Source organism: Ambystoma mexicanum, chromosome 12, assembly GCF_040938575.1.
Source record: "Ambystoma mexicanum isolate Mex_15411 chromosome 12, UKY_AmexF1_1, whole genome shotgun sequence".
In the NCBI taxonomy this organism is placed as follows: Eukaryota; Metazoa; Chordata; class Amphibia; order Caudata; family Ambystomatidae; genus Ambystoma; species Ambystoma mexicanum.
The window spans coordinates 677,125,627-677,147,804 of NC_090936.1; the positions used below are offsets into that span (position 1 = coordinate 677,125,627).

Consider the following 22,178-nt stretch of genomic DNA (forward strand, 5'->3'; position numbering starts at 1 on the left):
CACGAAAACATGATTGTTCATCTGCCAGAATGTTATTTTTTCTACACATTTCTGGTACTGTTGGTATGTGATTTTATCGATTATCTTTAATAAAAACAGCACATTGGCGATGGTTCTGAAATTTCCAGGGACTAAAGGATCAAGATTGTCTGTTTAATAAGCGGAGTGATCCACGCATCTTTGATACTATTTGGGACATAAGATTCACAGAAGGACTGGTTCACAAACTGGACAACCCAGGGTGCTAGAGTCTCTGCGAAGTCTTTGAATAGCTTAGCTGGAAAAGCATCCCCCTTGCATGAGGAGGGCTTCAGGTTGTGGATAATTTCAAGAACTTCCAGCTTTGATACCCTTTCAAAAGTGAAAGTCTCGGGTGGATTTGAACATGATGAGCTATCGGCTCTGATGTCATAATGTCATTAGAGAAAGTTTTAATTTGTTCTCTAATTGCCTGCTGGTATTTTTCGGTTTTACTAGTGAATCCGTCATGAATTGCTTGACACCAAGCCTTGCTTTCCTGTTCATGGCTATTTACTGAGGCATTCTTTAGCTCCTGTAAAATGGTAAATGTTTCTTTAGTGTGGGATTTCGCTTGTTGAATACTTTCATAAATTTTTTTTTTGTTTTGGCATTAAAAATAACACATTTGTAGTGGTTTACGGTCTGTTTATAATTAAGCATTGTCTCAACTGATGGGGCGTTTCTCCAGAGTCGTTCCACTTTTCGCTTAATACGTCTAGCTATCAGAATCGATTCTGAGAACCATTCATTTTGGTTGGTAGATTTGTTAATCTTTACTGGTTTAAGAGGAGCTAGAGTATCAAATGCAGAATTAGTGGCCTTCCTGAATAGGTCAGTAAAATCATCAGGGGAGTTGTGCCCCTGAAGGGGTGGAAGAAGTGGAACTACTAATTCCTTAAATGCCTCATGTTTCACATTTTTATGATTCCGTCAGGTATTGAGTGGCTTATTGTTACTTGACAAAGATACCTGTGGTGGTTGTGTCAGGCACATGAAGTTTACAAGGTAGTGATCTGACCATGTACATTCTAAGATTGATGACATTTTTACTTCCTGTTTTTTTGTCACAATCCAGTCCAATATATTACCGCAATTGTAAGTGCCACCTTGGGCCTGTTGTTGGAACCCAATGGACTCCAAGGACATTCTCAAGTCCTTAGCTTCTTCGTTTAAAAGGTTATTGCACCAGAGGTTAAAGTCGCTGAGGACAACAAAAGCTGTGGAGTCTTTGGCCAAGTTACCAATAGTAGCCAATAATTGTTCCTCAAACAAAGGGGTGATTTTTGGGGAACGATATAATAGCATGAAGGTAATGGAGGACACAGGATTTATATTATGTTTTACCATTAGAGCCTCACAATTTTCCAAATCAGGACAGACTATTAATTGTGTGAATCTTCAAGCTATGCTTAAAGTTAATAGCCATCCCCCCTCCTCGACCTTCGTTCCTATTGACTTGGAGGGCTGAGTATCCGTCGGGGGTAGCCAACAGCATAGCGTGGTAAGAGGTTTCGGTCATCCAAGTTTCTGTTACAAGTATGATCTCTAAATTTTGCTCCACAATCATATCAGTGATTTCAATCGCATGCTTTACAAGGGAACAGGTGTTTAATAAACAACATTTGAGTTTCCCTTTGCCTGTCTGAGGGGGTATTGTCTCCTCGACCAGATTAAGGCTATCATAAATGTCCTTTAGTGGGGACTTTCCCGTCCCTTGGGCCTTAAAAGCTACCTCACGGGGCAGGGAGTCACCAATGTTTAAGGGCATCATGGGAGCCAGGTGATTGGGGAGAGGGGAGGCAAATAAGGTCAAAAGAGGAAGACTAGTTGTAATTTCCTCACCTGTACCATAAGCAAGGAATTCCGCTGATTTACTAGTTGACTGGATTATATCATACGAGTCCCCATCAGCTTTGATAAGTGGGGCCGAGGATAAATGTGTGGATAGAGTTACCTGCACAGCAGGCATCTGCCTGGCTATTTCCCACTTTCTGCTTTAAAAATGACGAAGCATGTAGTGCATTAACATTAAACATCATGCTTCTTACCTTAGAGGTTTCTCGAGCAGCTTTTATCGCTTCTAAAACCTCTTGTAGTCCCATAATTAAAAGGTAAAAACCAACGTTACTGGCCCGTACTTATCCGTACCTTGTATGGACCTGACGCGCCTCTCGGGATATTTTAACGGTCTCGAGGACTACAAGTATGATGGTACTTGTTGTTCTTTTTTATCAGAAAGGGCACGTGACTGCCTTTAACAACTGCGGTAAGCAAGAATAGCTCTACCGTAGTATAGCAATGCGTCCCGCAAGGATTAGCAGTTTAAAAAAGTCTACAATTACACAGTGTTAAAAGAAATACAACACTACAATCACAAGGCTAAAAGCAAAAGGCTAAAAGTAAATGTAAGACAAATACAGCGGCACTAGTTTCTATTTAACAATGAGGTTTCCAACAAAGAAGACAGCACTTCCAGCTGAACAGTAACAACCTAACTGGTTGGAAGTATCTGAAGAAGTGAACTTAAATACCTTCCTATTTCTCCTCCTGACCATCCCTGACGCACCAGCGCTGACGCACCTGTCGGGATAATTTAACGGTCTCGAGGACTAAAAGTATGATGGTACTTGTAATTCTTTTATCACAAAGGGCACGTGACTGCCTTTAACAACTGCGGTAAGCATGAATAGCTCTACCGTAGTATGGCAATGCATCCCGCAAGGATTAGCAGTTTTAAAAATTCTACAATTACATAGTGTTAAAACTAATAGAACACTACTTTTGGAATAAGTAACATTATAAAATTGCAATATTGCTAATCTGTTGGTGCCAAGGTAGGGAGTGTGAATAATGGGGAGAATGGTTTAATGGGGGGAAAAAAACTGGGGAAGGAAACGACGCGCTGATTAGGACTTCAAATATTAAACTCTGCAAAAAAATATAGTCTTCTCCATTATAATAGGGGCAGTGCAGATATCTCTGCAGCACGCCATTGATTGGAGACGTGGGTATGATTTCAAAGATACTCTGCTGCAGGGAAGGGGCCTTAGGCAGATACACACACCAGAATGCAACTAGTTGAGACGACTAGCCGATTATGGAGTCTAAAGCTTGCAGTTTTCATGTTAAGTATTATTTTTTGTGCTGAGAAAACGATAACACTGCCCGTTTACACCTCTCAACAAACAGCAACTTCAATCTGTACAAGGCGGGGGATCTCCCCAACACTCTTTGGGTAGCAGATGCGATGTGCTGGGAAATTTAAGGACAATGAGTAGTAGTTATTAGCAAAATGCTAAAGGAGTAATTTCAATTAGCTGGAGAGTTAGGAGAAAGTGAACAACCGCAACCGCGGTTTGGGCTCTCTTTGTGGGGTACTCCCGATTCATTGCATAAAGCCGTGCCAGCCGCAGGAAAACAGGCAGACCTTAGAGCTTGTGCCTGCTACCGCTTTAAAGGGTGAATCTGCAATAAAATTTCTAATGGGGTTGTCATGTAAAATATGGCATTGGCAGCTGTGATTACAATGAATCCCTATCGGCTATTCCTGCTTTTTGCGGTCACAAAGAAGGCCAGCGCAGTCCGTAAGGCCACACTTCTCTGCGCAGGTATCAAAATGCTTATTTTACAGAAAGGCTTCCAACAGTGTGGAAAACCCTGCTGAGTTCAAATCTGGTTGGGAATTTCGCTCCACAAACTCTATGGGCCTGATTCACAAAGCAGGGAAAATCCCATTGAAAAATGTTTTGAGAATCAGGCCCTATATACTGATTCCCTGCTTAGACCACAGACTGGCACCAGATAAGACTCAAAAGTACTCCTGGATTTTCTAAAATCCACAAGGGCAGTTCTACTCAATACACGCTATCTTCTCAAACATCGTCACATTCTTTTAGAGCCATCCTGCAATGTTCTTTTTTCATTACAGAGTAATGGTTCATGGAGGAATCTTTTTAATTGTGATATTACACCACATAATCACATCTTAAAATGTAACCATGAGTCAAATCATGGGGATATCCTAGCACTCTTTTTAAAGCATTCAATCAAGGTCATTATTATTGCTTCCCCAATTCATAGATATGAATCTATGTTGATTAAATGTATTTTTTTTAGTCCATGTAACAGCTTAAATGTATAGTTGATCGACCACTGGCTTTCCCTGGGAACTTTGTCGATTCACTAGCTCATACAATTCCCAACCTCATGACTGTATTGGTCTTGTAAGATTTCCAAATCTTGTCATGAGATCTCAACCTTTATATTACAGTCTTCTCCTTAGTATTTTTTTTAAAATTTTGATTCAGTTTACAAAACCTTACACATCAATAGTAAAAAACAACCATACTCAATCTAATCATTATATATATATTACACGGCCTGCGGTAGCAGCCGTGTAGTTATGGTTAAGTTGCTCAACTCATAGGAAGAGCACTTTTTGGGTGGTTTATAACTTCGCTCCCCCTGGACGAATCCTTACCAAACTCTGAATTTTTTTGGCAAGTTTGGTGACATTTGTGATGTCCTGGGTGTTAGTCTTAGCAGTGCACAGTGGTGGCACGAGTTATGGTTGCTGAGCTTAGCATAACTGGTGAGTTATAGGTTCATAGGTTTTTATTAGTGCAACTTAACCATAACGTCCCTTTAACAATGTTTTTTCATTGAATTTCATAGGTTTTTATTAATGCAACTTAACCATAAAGTCCCTTTAACAAAGCTTTTTCAGTGAATTCCATGTGTTTTTACCAGTGCATGCTATTTTCCTACAACTTACTAATATCATACTTACCCCAATATAGCAACGTTTTTGTCCAATTTACAATGTTTCACCTTAAAGCTTTGCCATTTCCCACCTCGCATACTTTTTAACAATTCTATACTTCTTCCACTGTTTTTGCTTCCGTTGACGTCCGCGGAAGCCTGACATCATTGTGGACCTTCCGGACAGTGCCACGTGACCATCCGCTTGCGCATGGCATGATGACATGGCCATGAACGCGTTTGCACAGTTCGGAACTGCATTTTCTACTGATCTATGAACTTTCAAGCTCAAAATGTACCCTTGCACAGCTCCTACACCAATTCTTACTCATTATCCATTAACAACATAGTACAAAGCACATACTTGGAAGAATAGTAGCAAAACTGCTATTTATCTTAAAAATGGCATCAGCTATTGCAAACCCTCCTCCCCAAGAGCCACCACCACCACCAGCTGGAGGACCCACACAACAAAAAAGTGCAGTATTTCCAAAGACAATAAAGAGGAGCAAGAAGATGAGTTATAGGCAGTGCCTACCTCTAGCACCCAGAGAAAATCAAGGTAGTGGCAGTTCTTTACAACTATTGGGAATGTACCAAAGGCTAAAGCTACAAACGTAAAGTGCAACCGTGTACTCAGTCGCGGACTACCTGCACATTACTCCTACGGGAACACCTCCATGCGCCGCCACACCAAATCCAACTACTGCACTGCTCTTAGAAAGATTGTTTCTTTTTTAGCAAGTAGTAGGCTGTCTTCCTCCACATCATCTTCCTCAACCAATACTGTAACCACACAGCCTACTTCTGTGGGACACAAAATCCCACCAGCTTCCTTGCAAGCAATAAAAGAGGCTGTTGATCCATATCTTTGGAAGACAACAGTCCTCTATATATACTTCAACACACCACTCTGCAGGGGGAAGCAATTTCAATGTGACGTGCGTTTGAAGCTGTAATCAAGGAGCATGAGAAGCACTCCCCACTACCTTAGAAGTAACACACGCGCAACACCTTCCCCTGTCCACCTGCCCCTTCATATTAGTGCTTGGTGCCTCATCCCTCATTTCCCTCCTCACCTTAAGTTCTAACCTCTCCTGCAAAAATATTTTGTTGAAAAAACAACAAAAGAAAGGTTCCTTTAGGAACCACCTTTCACAGTTAAAAAATAGAACTAACAAAGAATCTTATAGACTCCATCTACTTTACATTTCTCAGTAAAGTACATAGACTCAATACGTTTTTCCAACATTTCCATTAACATTTTGTGTTATGCTAATGGTAATAATGTGACGTTCATCCCCCGTTCCAGGGACCGGAACGGGGGATAACGTCCCAGCAGCCCAAGTTATCGGCCCAAGCAAAGTGTGTCTGTGTGTGCCCTGATGCCTGCGGGCTTTGGCGCGTTATAAATAAATCAATAAATAAATAATGAGGGCTCTGCCCTGCAATGGGGATAAAGGCCTGTGGTGTCCCGCTGTAAGAAGGAAAATCCTTTTCCAAGATGACAACCATGGAAAGAGAAGGCAGGGCTCCATACAGAGCCCCTCTTCCCTTTCCATGGCAGTCTGCAGAAGGCGAAGTCAGAACCCTCTGACCATATCACCACAAGCACATTTTTCTCCCTTTCAAACCTATTATACTTTCAAATAACTTTACCACATAGCCGGTCCCAGGTGGACATGGCCACTTTAACACAATTTTTTGTCCCTCGTGGTCATGGCCGGTAGCCAGATTGTCCGGGTCATGACCTTATACCATGACCCGGACAATCTGGCCACTGCCCATGCCCACACGCTGTACCTCAGTCACCAAAGTTTTATCACTATTTTCTGTACCTACATTATGACACTTGTCAAAAATAAAACACAGGCACATTTGCAAAACCATGCTTTAAGGTCTTTGCCAATGCTCCTTATACGAGTTTGATTGAAATCTGCCCATGTTTTATTTTTTCGAAAGTGTCAAAATGTATGTACATACAATAGTCATATAACTTAGCCCCCACTTGACAAAATCCATTCCGTCTTTACACAAATATTGAAGGTTGGGTCTATAATCTTTCTGAAAACTTGTGTCCACATTCGTTAAACTGCTACAAAGTTATAACCCATCTAAAACTTTTGAGACCCCCCTCTAATTTAGCCCCTCTTGAGAAAATCACACAAAACTTTACAAAAACATTTATATCTAGATGTAAAATAGTTTTGCAAACAGATTCGTCAAATAGCACCACCTTTATAAGCATTTACAATATTTTAGGACCCCTCCTCTAAATTTGTTCCCTCTTGACAAAACAGCCCCAAAACCATTCAGAATCAGGTCTAGAATAAAATTCCCAAATTTCATGCAGTTTCATTGAGTGGCGCCAAAGTTATAAGCCATCCAAGAACTGCTTTTCACCAACCGTGTAATGCAGAAATAAGCATAGATGCCCCCGAACATCTGAAGTGTTGGCGAACATCACAGGACTGTCCCCGAACATACGGACTGTTCGCGGACTTCACAGGTGAAAAACACCAGTTTTCTGGCTTCTTACGGCCATATCCCATCCCATCCTCATCACCCCTCACCTCCAGAGAGATTGTTTAATAAGTTTGACAAGTGTAATGTTGTTTTTTTATGTTTCTACTGTGGCGTCCGCGGACAACGGCAGATGTCGGAGAATCCAACATGGCGGGCGTTTCAAAAAATCTGACGCCTTCACACTTTTCACCATCCAATCAGTGGGCACACCCGATGTCCGCGGACCTCATGCAGCACTCTGGACCAATCATAGGCCTGTCCATGGACCGAACAGAGAAATGGGTCAGCGAAGCTGAGCCAGATATCACACATTTTTCTGGACCTACTTTTTGGTCATTTAAAAAAATAAATACTGGACGGATTTACACCAAATTTACAAAAGCACACTTTCGCTACCAAGCCGCCTTTCCTGGCACAAATTTGGTGAAAATCCGTCCAGCGGTTTGGGCTGTAGGCGTGAGCAAAGTTTTTTTCCATTATGGCTATGGAAAAAAAAATGTTTGGGACTCCCCCTATATCTTTGCCCCCCCTTGACGAAACCTCACCAAACTTGCCAATGAAATCAAGAGCGGGCCATATACTTTTTTGCAAAGTTTGGTAAGGATCCGTCTATTGCGGTGAAGTTATAAGGCACCCAAAAAGTGCTCTTCCTATGAGTTGAGAACCTTAACCATAACTACATGCATGCTACCAAAGGCCGTGTAGTATAAAACAAGTTTGCCAAAGAAGTAGTGCTCTGCCTGCTTACTTAGCTGGTGCTCAAGGGCTAGGTGGGAAGGAACATGCCCCTTAAAGACTTTGAAACAAGATACAACTGAGACATTTGGGTCACTTTTAAACTAACATTAGGCTAGATTGGCTATACCTTATATAGGAATTAGTCCATTCCAAGAAGGCCGCATTGGCAATAAACTCTGGTATAATCACATGATTGCCAGAGGTCGGGCTTAACGTGGCACACTGTTTGGAGATATATACCTGCAAATGTGTAATAGACTGTAATGTACTAAAGCCTGAAGAAGCTGGTGTATTGAGCGGAATGCGTGGCGTTTTTAACCTGGATGGGTGAGTGAATCTTTCTTCTCTGGTTCACCTTGATTCTGCACAGTAACAAGCTTTCATGATTTGTGAAGCACTTAATGTACTAAAACCCAGTACCAAGCATCATCTATGAGTGTCCAGGCATCTTGTTGTTTCTTTGTATGACATGAGGAGGTATTGCCTCAGTGTGTTTGGGAAACATAGCTTTACCTATATCTATATATACACACACATACACAATAAATCTATTCACAATTGCACATTAACCACTGTTTCCTGGACAATTCAGTAAATGGGCATTCTAAAATTAAATGTTTCTGTGTTTCCTTTAATTGTTGACACAATCGGCACACAAAACGTTTTTTTACAATTCCTCTAAGGCCCCATAATGTCTAAGGTGCATAATATGTTAAGTCTAAATATGAGCTAGGTCAACCTGATTTTCCTGTCAAGAAACAGACTCAATATGCAGGCAAATTGTTAATTTTATTTGTTGTCTGTTTATAGTGCTTGTACATTTTGTAGTTTTGTATTTTATCATTCTGTTGGGAACAATCCTGTAATTTCACCTTTCTTTCACCCTGTTTGGGGTATAGGTTAAATCTTAATGATTCAAGCCTGTTTTCTCTAGCATTGCTGCATCTTCCTTAAACATTTTCATAATAATGGCAGACGTACCATCTAAACCAATGCGATTTAAGTCAACATCTAAGGATTTTACCAGAGGATTTGAGATCTTATGAAGTACCATACATTTTCTTTTTTTTTAACTTTGCTTTATTGGCAAGAAGTAGCAGCTGGTATACTACAAGTTACAACAACGACACACATTTCATATTTTAAGCGTGAATGATAAAGCACAAGTTCTACAGAAGGTCACATGCAATCCTAACAGAGGTTGAGTACACTAGAGGCATTTATCATATAGTGTGATCCGCCCCTTGATCAGGAGAAGGAGGGGATGACAGAAGCTCCAGGTCCACCTTGCGGTTCAGATAACTACAAAACTCTGTCCATATGTTTTTAGGGCGAGCATTACTAGGCAACATGTTAATGTAGTCTTCTTCACAGGATTGTGTCCAGGTGAGGGCCTTCAGCCACATTTCTAGGGAAGGGGGGGGTCTGCGCTTCCAGCATTGCAGAATGCATTTCTTGGCCACAATCGCCGCCACATTCAGAAACTTAGCTTCCCGTTTCGCCTCAGCCCCCTCCCAGAGCCCAAACAGAAGAGACAGAGGTTCAGGATCTACACAGAACCCTACTATTTCGGAGAGGGTCTCAAGCACCGCATTCCAGAACGGGGCCAATGCCCCACAAGACCAGAACATGTGTGCGTGGTCCGCTTCGTTAGATCTACATCTTTGACAGGGGTGGGATTGATCCCGGGCAAATTTCCCAATCGCGTAGGGAGTGTAGTACAGGCGATTGAGTAGCTTGAATTGAACACTTCTAACTCTGGAATTAAGAGAAACCTTGCGAGTATGCATGCACATTTTGGTCCACATATCATCCGTGATGTCTAATCCCAGATCCCGGCTCCAGGCATCCCGAACCGTGTGGGGGGGTTCAACAGCACGCGCCATCAACATTTTATACAAGGAGGATACAATGCCCCTACCACCAGTGGAATTGGCAATGTAGCAGGCCTCGGGGGACTCAGGGGGTTCGTCCGGATAAGAAGGCCACATGTCTTGGACTGCCGCCCTAAGTCGGAAGTATTGCAGCAGCTCCAGTGAGGACCTGGAGTGCTCTGGCTTCCACGTATCTGGGGTGATGAATTTCCCATCGGGGAACAGGTCAGAGAATGATCTGTATCCCAGGTCCGACCGGTGACGCATGAGGAGCTTATCCTGTGTGGGGGTGAGGCCAGGGAAAGACCAGAGGGGAAGCCATTTGAAATATGGGGGGAGCCGGAACCAGGCATCAGAATCTGCCGCCACGCCCTTATAGTGGAGGCCACTGGGTCAGCAGGGGCCTGCGATCGATACGCGTGAAAAAGGATCAAGGACATGACATGCACCTCCTCGGTCGCCAGGATTTCAAGCTTAACATGCGGGGGGGGTTCCTGGTGATGGTACCAGTATGTAGCATGCTGGGCCTGAGCAGCTATCCAATACTGGGTGAGATCAGATGCACTGAAGCCACCCCTCTCGTAAGGTAGGGTCATATGCTGCCACTTTCTTGCACACGACCCCAGAATGCCAAAGAAAACGGGCGCACCCCGAGTACAAGTCCGCAAAATACTGTTTCCCGGGCCACAGTGGAACGTTAGCAAATATGTACAGAAGTTTTGGAACGATTATCATTTTTATGAGGGACAGTCTCCCTGATAGTGAAAAGGGGAGGTTTCGCCATCTTTCCATCCTGGTATTAGCATATTGGGCGGAAGCCCCATAGTTATCAGACAATAAGGAGGATTTTGATAGGGACACCTGGACCCCTAAGTATTTGATGCCCGCAGGTGCCCATTTGAGAGGGAATTCGCATGCAGGTTGGGAGGTTGCAGGAGTAAGGGGAAAGATTTCTGATTTAGAGTAATTTATGGTGAAGCCAGAGAATGTGCCAATTTTGATAATTTCACGCATGATCGGGTCGAGGTGGACTGAGGGGTCTCTAATATATAGAAGCACATCATCGGCGTACAGTGATATAATTTCGGGAGTATCCCGCAGACGAATCCCTTTGCGCACGTGGTTGTTTCGTACACTATCAGCCATGGGCTCGATGGCCATTGCGAATAACAAGGGAGAAAACGGGCACCCCTGTCGTGTCCCCCTGTGGAGGGAGAAGGGAGCCGACAGGTGAGAGTTAACCAGGACTCTGGCCACAGGGTTGGTGTATAGCAGTTTAATGCAGGACATCATGTATGGGCCTATCCCCATCCTCTCCAGCACCGCCCACAGATATTGCCACGAGACCATGTTGAACGCTTTTTTGGCATCCAGCGTCACTGCCACAGCGTTGGCTTGGGGGTCAATTCTAGAGATGACGTTAAATAGTCGCCGAATGTTTAAGGCAGTGGAACGGGCAGGGACAAAACCGCTCTGGTCTGGGTGAATCAGATATTTCATGATCGGGAGGAATCTATTTGCTATGATTTTGGGGAAGATTTTGGTATCGGTGTTGATGAGGGATAGAGGTCTATAAGAGCCACACTCATCCAGAGGCTTACCCGGTTTGGGGAGCACGGTAATGACAGCCTCACGCAGGTACCGGGGGAGGGTAGTAAGACACATTGACTCCTCCCAAACCTTGTGAAGGCGTGGAGCAAGGAGGGCAACATGTTCCTGATAGAACTCAGCGGTCAGGCCGTCTGGACCAGGGGCTTTACCCTTAGGGAGGGCCGAAATGACAGCGGTGATCTCGTCAAGCGTGAAGGGAGCGTCTAATTGTTCTTTGGTGGCTAGAGGTATAAGGGACATTGGGATGCGGTCCAGGAGGTCGTCAAGATCCTGCGGGCTGTGCTCTGGTTGCTGGGCATAAAGGGTGGCATAGAAATCTGCGAAGGTCTCAAGAATGGGCCGGTCAGACCAATGTTGCACTCTGTCATTGTCAATGATACTATCAATCCGAGCTCTACCTCCCTCGGCCCGGGCGAGGCGGGCGAGGGTACGGCCTGGCCTCTCTCCTTCACCATACTTTCGGGCCGCAATGGGCCGGGCAAGGTATTTTATCTCACTGTGGGCGAAGGACTCGAACGTGTCCAGTTCAGTTCTAATATGTGCCAGTTTGGGCGGAGAGGGGGTGGTCGCATACTCGCACTCTAGCTCCCCAAGTCTGGGCTCTGAACGGCGCAGAGAGTCTCTAATGTCTTTCAGGACCCCAGCCTCCCTGGAGATACACATGCCCCTGATGAAAACCTTAAAGGCCTCCTATCTCACCCCATCCGTTGTGTCATGGCGTTTGGTGTTATCAAAAAACGAGGTGATATCTGCAAAGATGTCAGCCTTGAAGACAATATCGTGCAGTGCGTCTGACTTAAACCGCCAGTTAGAGTGCTGGGGGAGGGCCGGATGCAAGGCAATGTCCAACGTGATCGGGGAGTGATCGGATAATGTGCGCGGCAGAATCTGTGTGGTAAGTGTTTTGCCCATGAGCCCCGCAGAGAGAAGGAAAAGATCAATTCTGGAATGACTTTCGTGGACAGAGGAATAAAATGTAAATTCTTTCGACATTGGGTGGAGTACTCTCCAGGCATCTACCAGACCGGCAGTGAGCATGTGTGCATGGAGGCGGCGAGCGGCTCTGGACAGTGTTCTAGGTGCAACACCGGATCTGTCCAAGTCGGAGTCCAGGATGAGATTCATGTCCCCCCCCAGATGATGGGAACCCCAACATAGCCTAGGAGGATGTCAAGGATGTGGTCGAAAAAATTAGGTGCATCAATGCATGGGGCATATGTGTTGACCAGGAGGCATTCTGCATTAGCAAGGAAACAGTGGAGGATCACATATCTACCCTGGACATCTATATGGCTGGTGCGAAGGGAGAACTCCAAGGACTTGTGAATCAAGGTGAGGACCCCTCTGGATTGTGAGGAGAACACAGTGTAGTATTTGTTGGGGCCCCATGTCGGGGCAAGAGAGGACGATAAATGTGTGAGGGCATGAGTTTCTTGTAAGAGAAGTATTTTGACCCCGTGCCTCTGGACGTAAGCCGTGACCCGGCGTACCTTCGTGAAGTTGCTGAGCCCTCTGATATTCCAAGACATTAGCCTAATGGCCATTCAGTAGCAATTTAGGGGGGATCCGAGTAATGTGTGTCATAGTTCGTCGCACAAGTGCCGGCCACTAGTGCAGTGACCAGATGTGTCATACCAAAGGCTACCACTGTCTCACCATTTTTGTTAAAACATTCCCAACAACACCTCCCCCCTCCCTCACTGCCTCCCCCAGCACAGCAGTGCCCAAAAACCCACCCAAAGTCTCATGGCTTTTGTGCCAAGCCCAACGGGGCTGGACCAGCCCCCACACCAAACAGGGGAGCAACCAATGAACAAAACAAGCCAAACTCAGCGTTGCAACTGCAGCGGGGGTAGCTGCTGCCGTGAGCCCGATTAAAATAATTGAACGGTGGAATACACCAAATAACGTACACCGGTGACTAAGTTAAGTTTTAGAGGAGACAACATAGTAGGGTACGGTAAGCAGGGGGTATAGGAATAGAGAATCCTAGTATAGGTGCAATATACCGTAAACCATACAGCTGTGACCCATATTGCGCTTCATTAAACTTCACAATGAGTTACGACAATGAGTGAATACACAAGGGAAAGAATACATGAGATTACAAGGAGAAGGCAAATGACAGGTGCGGTCATAGTACCACGATGATTCGAGTAACGGGTGCATGGCAGGCCGGCTCAACCCTCATCCACAGGGTCACCCTCAGGGCCTGGCACAGGAATATGGGACTCAATAAATGTCACCGCCTCCTCTGGGACTGTGAAGAAGTACAGTTTATTACGGTGGGTGAGCTTCAGCCTTGCAGGGAACAACATGGCATATTCCACCTTCCTCTCTCTAAGCATTTTTTTCACACCATTGAATTGTCTGCGCTCCATTTGAACGTTGACCGAGAAGTAAGGAAAGATGTGGATAATCTGGGACCCAAGTCTCAGTTCCCCTTTTTCACGGGCCAGCCGTAGAATGTGGTCTCTATCTTTGAAGCTGAGAACCTTGGCAATAATTGGTCTGGGGAAGTCACCCGGCTTGCGGCGTGGGGCCAGTGAACGATGGGCGCGCTCAATAGTAAAGAAAGGGGAAAGTTGAGGATCACCCAGGAGGTCTCTCAGAAGGGTCTCGACTGCAAGTTCCATTTTGCCTTTGAGGGCTGCCTCAGGAACCCCCACAATGCGGATATTATTCCTGCAGGATCTGGACTCTAAGTCATCGCACTTCGCCTTGACCTGCTTCATATCTCGCACCAAGTCAGAGACCGTATTCTGGAGCACGTGTACCTCACCCTCAGTGGCCCCAATTCTGGTCTCGGCCTCCACCAGCCTAGTGCCATGCTGATCCAATTTGGTGCGTAGTGAGGCTACATTGGCATTTATGTCATCAAATTTTTCATGAAATGACGCAAAGTTTTTGGCCATAGACTCCATGAGTGTCGTAAGGTCCGGCTGAGGAGAACATGAGGATGCATCTGGGTCGTCTTGAAGGAGGGCAGCCCCAGCCTGGTCTTGCTTCGCAAGCGATTTGGCAAACTTGTCCATTGCTCCAGCCTTGTTGCCCCCACATGCTTTGCCGGACATCTTTGGGGGCACTCTGAGAACAGCAGAGAATGTATTGTAGAAAGACAGCAATGGGGCCCAGGGGGTTTATAGAGGGACTAGGCCCACAATCAGCGATGGGTCGGCAACTGCCTAGGAGGCAGGAGCAAGGAGCACTCCCAACAGGCGTGTTCTAGGGCAGTGGGCCCACTCTGAGGGGCAAGCGAGGTGTCCAGCGGCAGTATGGGCTGGGAGAGACAGTATCATGCGGCGCCCGCCTCTGAGCCAGGAGGGCCTAGGCAGAGGGAGCCAGTAATGGAGGGCAGCACAGTCAGGGGCGCCTGGTGCACCCAGGGCGTAGCGAGTAGGTGCGCAGACTGGGGAGAGGAGAATGGTGGAACGCCCAGGGTGGCATCAGCGCAAGGTGAATGGTCGCGGGGGAGCCTGGTGTGCGTGGGGGCCACTGTCCCTCGTGGAGTTGGACAGGCGCAGCCAAGGATGAGGCAGTCACAGATGGGCTCAGTGCGCAGCGACCCGCACTCCCGACCTCCTCACCTTGGGATATTGCGGGACGAAGTGTGGATGACGATCCGGGTGGGAGCAGGCCTCCAACCTGTAGCTGAAGATGCGGGCGGGAGCGGGGCCCCAATCAATAGCAGGAGCCCAATCACAAGGAGGCTCCGGCACGGCCACCAGTCCCGGCCGTCCCACAGGACCAGCAAAGTCGGCAGCGGAGCCGCAAAGCAGGAATGACAGGGTGTTGTCAGTGCGGGGGGCCGCTCCAGCAGCCCCCGCTATATTCCGGAGTGAGTCCGCCCGTCAGGGGGCCGGCGCTGTCACCGCCGCCCACGAGCAGGAGCGGGCCGGTGAGAGAAGCCGCGCCGACAGGCCGCGAGCCCAGGCGCACCCCCACGGGGAGAGCAGGGGCGCGGAGAGCAGCGCCACTCAGCAGCGCACAACGGTGAAGTCCAGGGTGGGAGGGCGGAGCGGGGGGAATCTCAATGCCTCAGGGGGCCGCGCACCACGCCGGCAGATGCAGAAGCCAGGCAGCCGGCCGTCGCCGTAAAGTGATCCTTCGGAGGGCGCAGGGGGGGATGGGCTACAGAGGAATCACGCGGCCCAGGAGGCCTCAGCCGGTGGCGAAGCAGCCCCAAAGCTCCGATTTTGCCCCAAAACAGGGCAGGATGATGTAGAGGCGGTGGGCAGCGGAATGCTCAGGGTCTCGGCTCCAGTATGTTCGTAGAACCGCTGATTGAGGCGGATTTGCAGCTAATGGGCCACGGAGCGTTAGAGCTAAGCAGCCATCTTGCTGGCTGCTCAACAGCGTGCCCGTACCATACATTTTCTATATAGGACAATCAAATCAAGAGATTGAATCCCTTATTCGACTTCCACATAAGCAATTGGTACACAATTCGGAGGGGTCAGGTTTGCCTCCATAGAATACCCTCCAACTTGTTCAGTGAGTTATATTTAGGCAATTTTAGAATCTCCAACCCATAGAATAACATAAGGGATACTTTTCCCTTTATAAAAACTCACAAGAGGCCACAGTGAAAATGCACAACATTTTACATAAATTGTCTGCAGCTGAGCTGCCAGATGAATTGTCTTGGTATGCAATCTTTCCATAATTAGCTTTGACCTTTTAGTTGAATAAAGAGAAAACCCCAAGTGCACAACATTATCTGTCATACTGATAGGTATGCCACTCAGATACCATTGTATTTAACTAGCTTCCTTCCCTTCCTGCTAACCATTACACATGATTTCACTGCATTTATTGCATTTATTATTAATCTGTTGTTGCCAAAGTAGTGTTCTAATGCTCTAAAGGAACGAGTTAACCTAGCAGTTGTCATGTCAAAGACCACAATGTCATCCTCAAAAGCAAGCGATCCAATCTTTAGGTCTCCAATTTTAGGTGCAAAGGATCGAGTACAATTGAATGCATAAAACATGTTGTTCAGATATAAGTTAAAGAGTTGTGGCGTGAATATGCAGCCCTGTCTCAATTTAAGTGTTGTTGGAATCTCCCTGGGGACATTGCCTGACATATTGATCCTTATTTGCACAGTTGTATTGCTGTGGGGAGCTATTATGATATTAAGTGAATCATCTGGGATCCCCCATTTATGGAGCTTGCCCCACAACCTTGTACGGTCTACGTAATCGAATGCCAACGTAAGGTCTACACAAGCCATGTAGAGTGCTTTCCCTGCACAAGATCGCTGCTGCAGTATGCTAGCTATTAGCTCGTTCAAGGTACAGCTGAGACCAGATCTAAAACCAGTTTGAAACTTAGGTATGATATTTGTTTCTTCTATCCATTGGTTGAGGTCAGTGCTTTAAGTGGGGTAAGAAATTGAGGGGGGGGCCTTGTTTGGGGGCGTGGCTTTCATTGTGGGCGTGGCCTAAAAGTGCACAAATCCTAGTAAGGTGTGCAAACAAATATATAAATGTATGTGAGCATTTATATGTTTGTATGCGTACTACTATGGTGTGTGTACTTTTCAAGCCATATTTTATAAACATAGCAATGTTACATATTTCTATGTTTATAAAAGGTGGCTTGAAAAGTGCACAAACCATAGTAAGTTACGCACACTTGTGTGCTTACCTTACTATGGTTTGTGTACTTTTCAAGCCACCTTTTATAAACATAGATATTTGTAACATGTTTCTATGTTTCTAAAAGATGGCTTGACACGTAAACAAGTCAAGGCATCTTTTATAAAGCGTTGATGACGGACAAAACAAACCGCAAGGTGGCTTTGTCCGTCGACAAAGCTTTATAAAAGATGCCTTGAATTGTGCACGTTTCAAGCCGTCTTTTATAAACATAGAAATATTTCTACCTTTATAAAAGATGGCTTGAAACGTACACAGTTCAAGGCATCTTTTATAAAGCTTTGCCGACGGAGAAAGGCACCTCGGGCTCTGTGATTTATCTGCTCAGAGCACATAGATCACTGAGCCCGAGGCGTCTTTCACTCTCTGCGAACCCGCGGGCTCCGTGATTTAATCTGCATATTAGATCACGGAGCCCACGGGGGTCAGTGACCTGGGGAGGGAAAACAAAGGGACAGTAACTTCCTCTGATGACCCTGATGAGGGGTCATCAGAGGGAGTTACACTAACTGACAGAAGTGCCGCCAGCCTCAGCGTCGCTGTGGCTGGCTGGCACTTCTGTCAGCTTGGCCGACATACTGACTGGCGCATCTCCCGTCGCGGCTGCGGCCGCGGCGGGATAATGCATCCAGCCAATGTTGTGTGGGACGGGGGGCCCCGGCTCAGCCCCACTTTATGGAGACTGCCGGGGCCCGGCCCCGGCAGGCCCCGGCCCACTTAAAGCACTGGTTGAGGTCCTGCAGAACTAATGATGCAAAGATCTTACTGCACGAATCCAGCAGAGCAATCAGCCTGTAGCTCTGAGGGTTGTCCTTCTGGCCATTTTTGTAAATTGGGACTATGTAGCATTGTCTCCAAATTGTAGGAAGCAACCATTTTCTCACTATCGCCCCAAATAAGTCACAAAGGACATAAGTCCATAGTTTAGTATTGCCCTTTAATGTTAACATACTTAGTCCATCCGGTCCCATTGGTTTTGAGCTCTTCACTTTAATAATGATACATTCAATATTGCTTGGCATAAAATGTTTAACCCACCTTCCTAATCTGAAAATGGATAATTGTTCCCAACATTCTTTAAAAATGTCCCTTATAAAATGGAATCGAATTTAATTGGATTTCTGTTTGTGGATGTCCTATCTCATTAACCAATGACCGGAAATTCTTAGTATTATTAGTTATCAGGGTATGACTCCTTTTGATTTTATTTCACATCCAATAAAATTTCGTCCAGTTTTTAAATTGGGTTTTTAATTTGTGTTTGCCTTCAACACACTCAACATGAAACATACCCGACACACACCTCAGAGACCTCATATTTTGCCTAAGCTTTCTTTTCTGATCCTGTATCATTTGATCAAAGAAATGGTGCTTCCAGACTCTTTGATAATTAACTTTTAAAACCCCAATACCCTGCATAATATTTAGGATTTCATTGTTATAATTTTCAGGAGTCAAGTTAATAGTACTAGATTTGAGCATGAAGGCCAAGCATGACTTGAATTTTTCATATAATTCACTAGTCTATTTAAGTCTGGTAGTTGAGACTGTAGGCTCAGAGGAAGGTTGATATGTTAAAAGGACAACTCTTAACTCCAACCATGCATGATCGCTTAAATGATTGCTAATGATGTGAAAGGAATTGGTTCTCCTGAAGCGACCATGGTGACAGTTAAATATAGTGAATGCTAGGATTCCTATCACCATGCCTCCATGTAAAAGCGTTGTGAATATCACCTGTTAAGTTACCATTGACTCTATTTAAATTCCATCGTACCATCATCTTATTCCAGGCCAATCCTCTTTTTCCTTAGCATTGTTTTGATTCGCAGACCCGCAGTCACAGTTGCAATTAAGCTCACCCACAATTATTATCTCTTTAGGACTAATACCATCTGAACATTTATTTAAGTATAAAATACTTAAACTTAAACATGAAGCAGCTGCTGATAGGACCTATTCATACTGGTGAGCACATGCTCGCTTTAATAATCTCCCCTTCCTTACCAGTAGTTAAAACAGAATGTTAATAACGGTATTGCACAAACACATTGTTTAAAAAATAAAAAAATGAATGGTTGAAATGATCGGATTTCGGCTGTACCAAAATTACAGCCGAACATTTCAACCATTTGGTTTTCATTATAGTGAACAAGGGAAGCAGGGTTGCGGGGGTGTCCCCCAACACCCTTGTTCACTGTAATGGAATCGGGTGTGGCAGAGGTGTCCCCAGCCTCTAAAACAACAACTTTTTCAGAAAAAAAGAAAAGGACCCTGCTGCACCGGTTCCCATCCACGGAAGTGAAGATAAGTAAGGGGGTGGGGGAGCAGCGTCTATAAAAGCCATTTATCTGTGGGGTGCTTATTTCGAATACGATCATTTAGAATTTAACATTTTCGTCTTCGAAATGTTTCTATTCGAAATAATCACGTACTTCCGTTAATAACCCCTGGCTAGGTCATATCGTTAAGATGTTATTTAGAAACATGACCTTCGAAAAACATTGGAAGAGAAACCTGCATACACCTGAAATCAACGCTTCGGCAATGCAGGCCTTCTCAGGGCCAGTACTAACGAATTTAAAAATTGTTCTAGCGTTTCTCGAGTTATCTTGCTGCTCCTGCGCTGTACATGAAGGACTTGAGGTGCTCTGCTCTCATGAATCTTAAACAAATTACGGCTAACAGAGCACAAACCTACTGGATTACGCAAGACATAGCCCTGGCTTAAGAGGTCTAACGATCTCTTGAACTTAAGTGGCGCATGCCGCATTCAGAAGTTGGTAAAACTGCTCTTCATAAACACGTTTCTATATACAAGACCTTAATACTAAATGCCAAAAGGCTACATTACGCACCACAGATTGACCAAGCTGAAGCTAAGCAAAAGGTATTGTTTAGACTGATCTGTGATTTGAAAACAACTACTTTAATTCAATTGGGGGCATCTCAGCCAGAGATTATGTACACATTTGGTTGGGTTGTTTGAGTCGGAAATTCCCAAAATCTACAAAGAAATTGAGAATAAGTCTTAGAAAACCTACTCCTTGCTTAGGTTAGTACAACTACGTAGGTCATCTAGTTCTATTTAGAAGTATTCCAGCCATATAGCTAGAGAAACTGTACTTGCATCTATTGAGAACAATGCATCCCACTACTAGACCCTCTTCTTGCCTGCTTCTACAAACAGTTTGCACAGCGGCTAGCGTATGTCGACTTCCTTCACACATTGAGCTGAAAAGTGTGGTACTAACCCGCTGTATAAAAAAAGAAACTGATTCGGGTGATCTGAATAAGTACCTCCTATTTCTAAGCCCTCTTACCCGGCTAAACTGCTGGAACGAGGAGTAATGGCACAGTTGCATACCTCCATAAAGGCTTGTAGGACTCCTCTTTTGTTGTAGAATGATGGCACGAGAGAAAAACATGATGGTTTATAATGTCTGCAAATACTTAGTACTCCATACAATATGATGAGTGTTTGACTTTATTTTGGGGTTGGAAGAATAGCACTGACTAAGAGATGTGCTTTTCTGTTTTTTCTTTGCATATGATTAATAATATGACTAATATGAAGAGTGGGAAGACTATACAATTGAGCAAGTACTGCCTGTCACAAACACTGGCCACTGGTGTTTTCTGTTTGTCCCGATGAAAGTGTACAATTCAGTAAGTTAATGGCTGGAACTGGTAGACATTTTAGCAGGGATTCATTTCAACCTCAGTTCTGAAAATCATTATTTCTTAAACCAGTGGTATTTCTTTTTATGAACACTATTCTCTTTAATGCACGAATAAAAGGATTTTGTTACACTTAGGATTTTAAGATGTCCCAGAAGGGTATCCTGTGTTCAGAAATACACCCACAACTCTCGTCAATAGATCCCTTCCCTGTGAATATCTTCTCCAACAGGGTCTGTTTCCATAGGCTCAAGGCCAGCACATACTTGGCTGGCAGTACCTTTCTCCTAGGGAAAGCATAACGTCTTACATTCCCCATTTCATCTTTGATTCGTAATTTCACTTAGAGAAGGTTCATTTGGTCTCTTCCATTTATGTTTAAATTGTATACTGCCAAGTTAAAGGAATGTCCGTTTCTTGCTTCTGCCCAACAGGGGATTCTTGGGATCTTTGTGATTCTACTGTACCACAGCTCCCCAAGTCCTCACCTGTCCAATCCCGCCTATTGCATCACTCCTCTCACTTTGCACCTGACAAATACCTTTACATCAACGCCCCCGCCCCCAACTGTTCCCTTCTCTCGCTAATGGGGGGTTCACCCATCATAACCGCCTCCCCTCACCTGTACTCACGCAAATGGAGGGGTTTCACTCCCCATACTTCCTTGCCCAACCTGTCTTTGCTCTTCCTACATGCCCCCGCCCCAAGACCCAGGCCTGTATCTCCCCTGACGCTTCTCCCCCACATGCCAAGAGTCGTCACCACCACACTCCACTGGCTCTGTAGTTCGTACACTGGCTATAAAAAGTGTACTGCGCTGTTGCCGAGCCTGTGTTTGTTGTGCCAGGCAATGGGCTGAAGGATCGACAGACCATATTAATCTAAGACAGATTCTATGAATCCATCTTCGCAGAATATGCGTTGATTTGAATTTTGTGGTATATAGAACAGGAGCACCTCCTAGATCCTATGCAGGCCGTTTTGTTCCCAGGCGGAAGCACAGAGTCTGTCATAATTGCAGTTCTGGCTGACCTTAGGCTAATAAGGGATGGAGGAGGTATAGGAATTCTGATACTCATGGATCTATCTGCAGCTTTCGACACCATAATCCACACCATTTTGCTTACAGAATGAGCCTCTGTCACAGACTAGATGACATGTTCATCAACACCGTCAACATTCTTCTTGCCCACTTTTCCATCCAATCCCTCAGCAGTGGATTGCTGTGTCCCCCAATGGCCGGCACTCTCACCATGAACTTTCCATGTTTACATCTGTCCTCTCACAGACCTGATCCATTCTC

At 45.1% G+C, this 22,178-nt stretch overlaps 1 protein-coding gene across 2 annotated transcripts in view; it reads left to right on the forward strand.

Moving 5' to 3' along the window:
* The window catches only part of LOC138513043 (zinc finger MYM-type protein 1-like), a 244,457-nt gene that overhangs the window by 86,036 nt on the left and 136,243 nt on the right, over positions 1–22,178 (forward strand). The gene's annotated exons all lie outside the window — the stretch shown is intronic.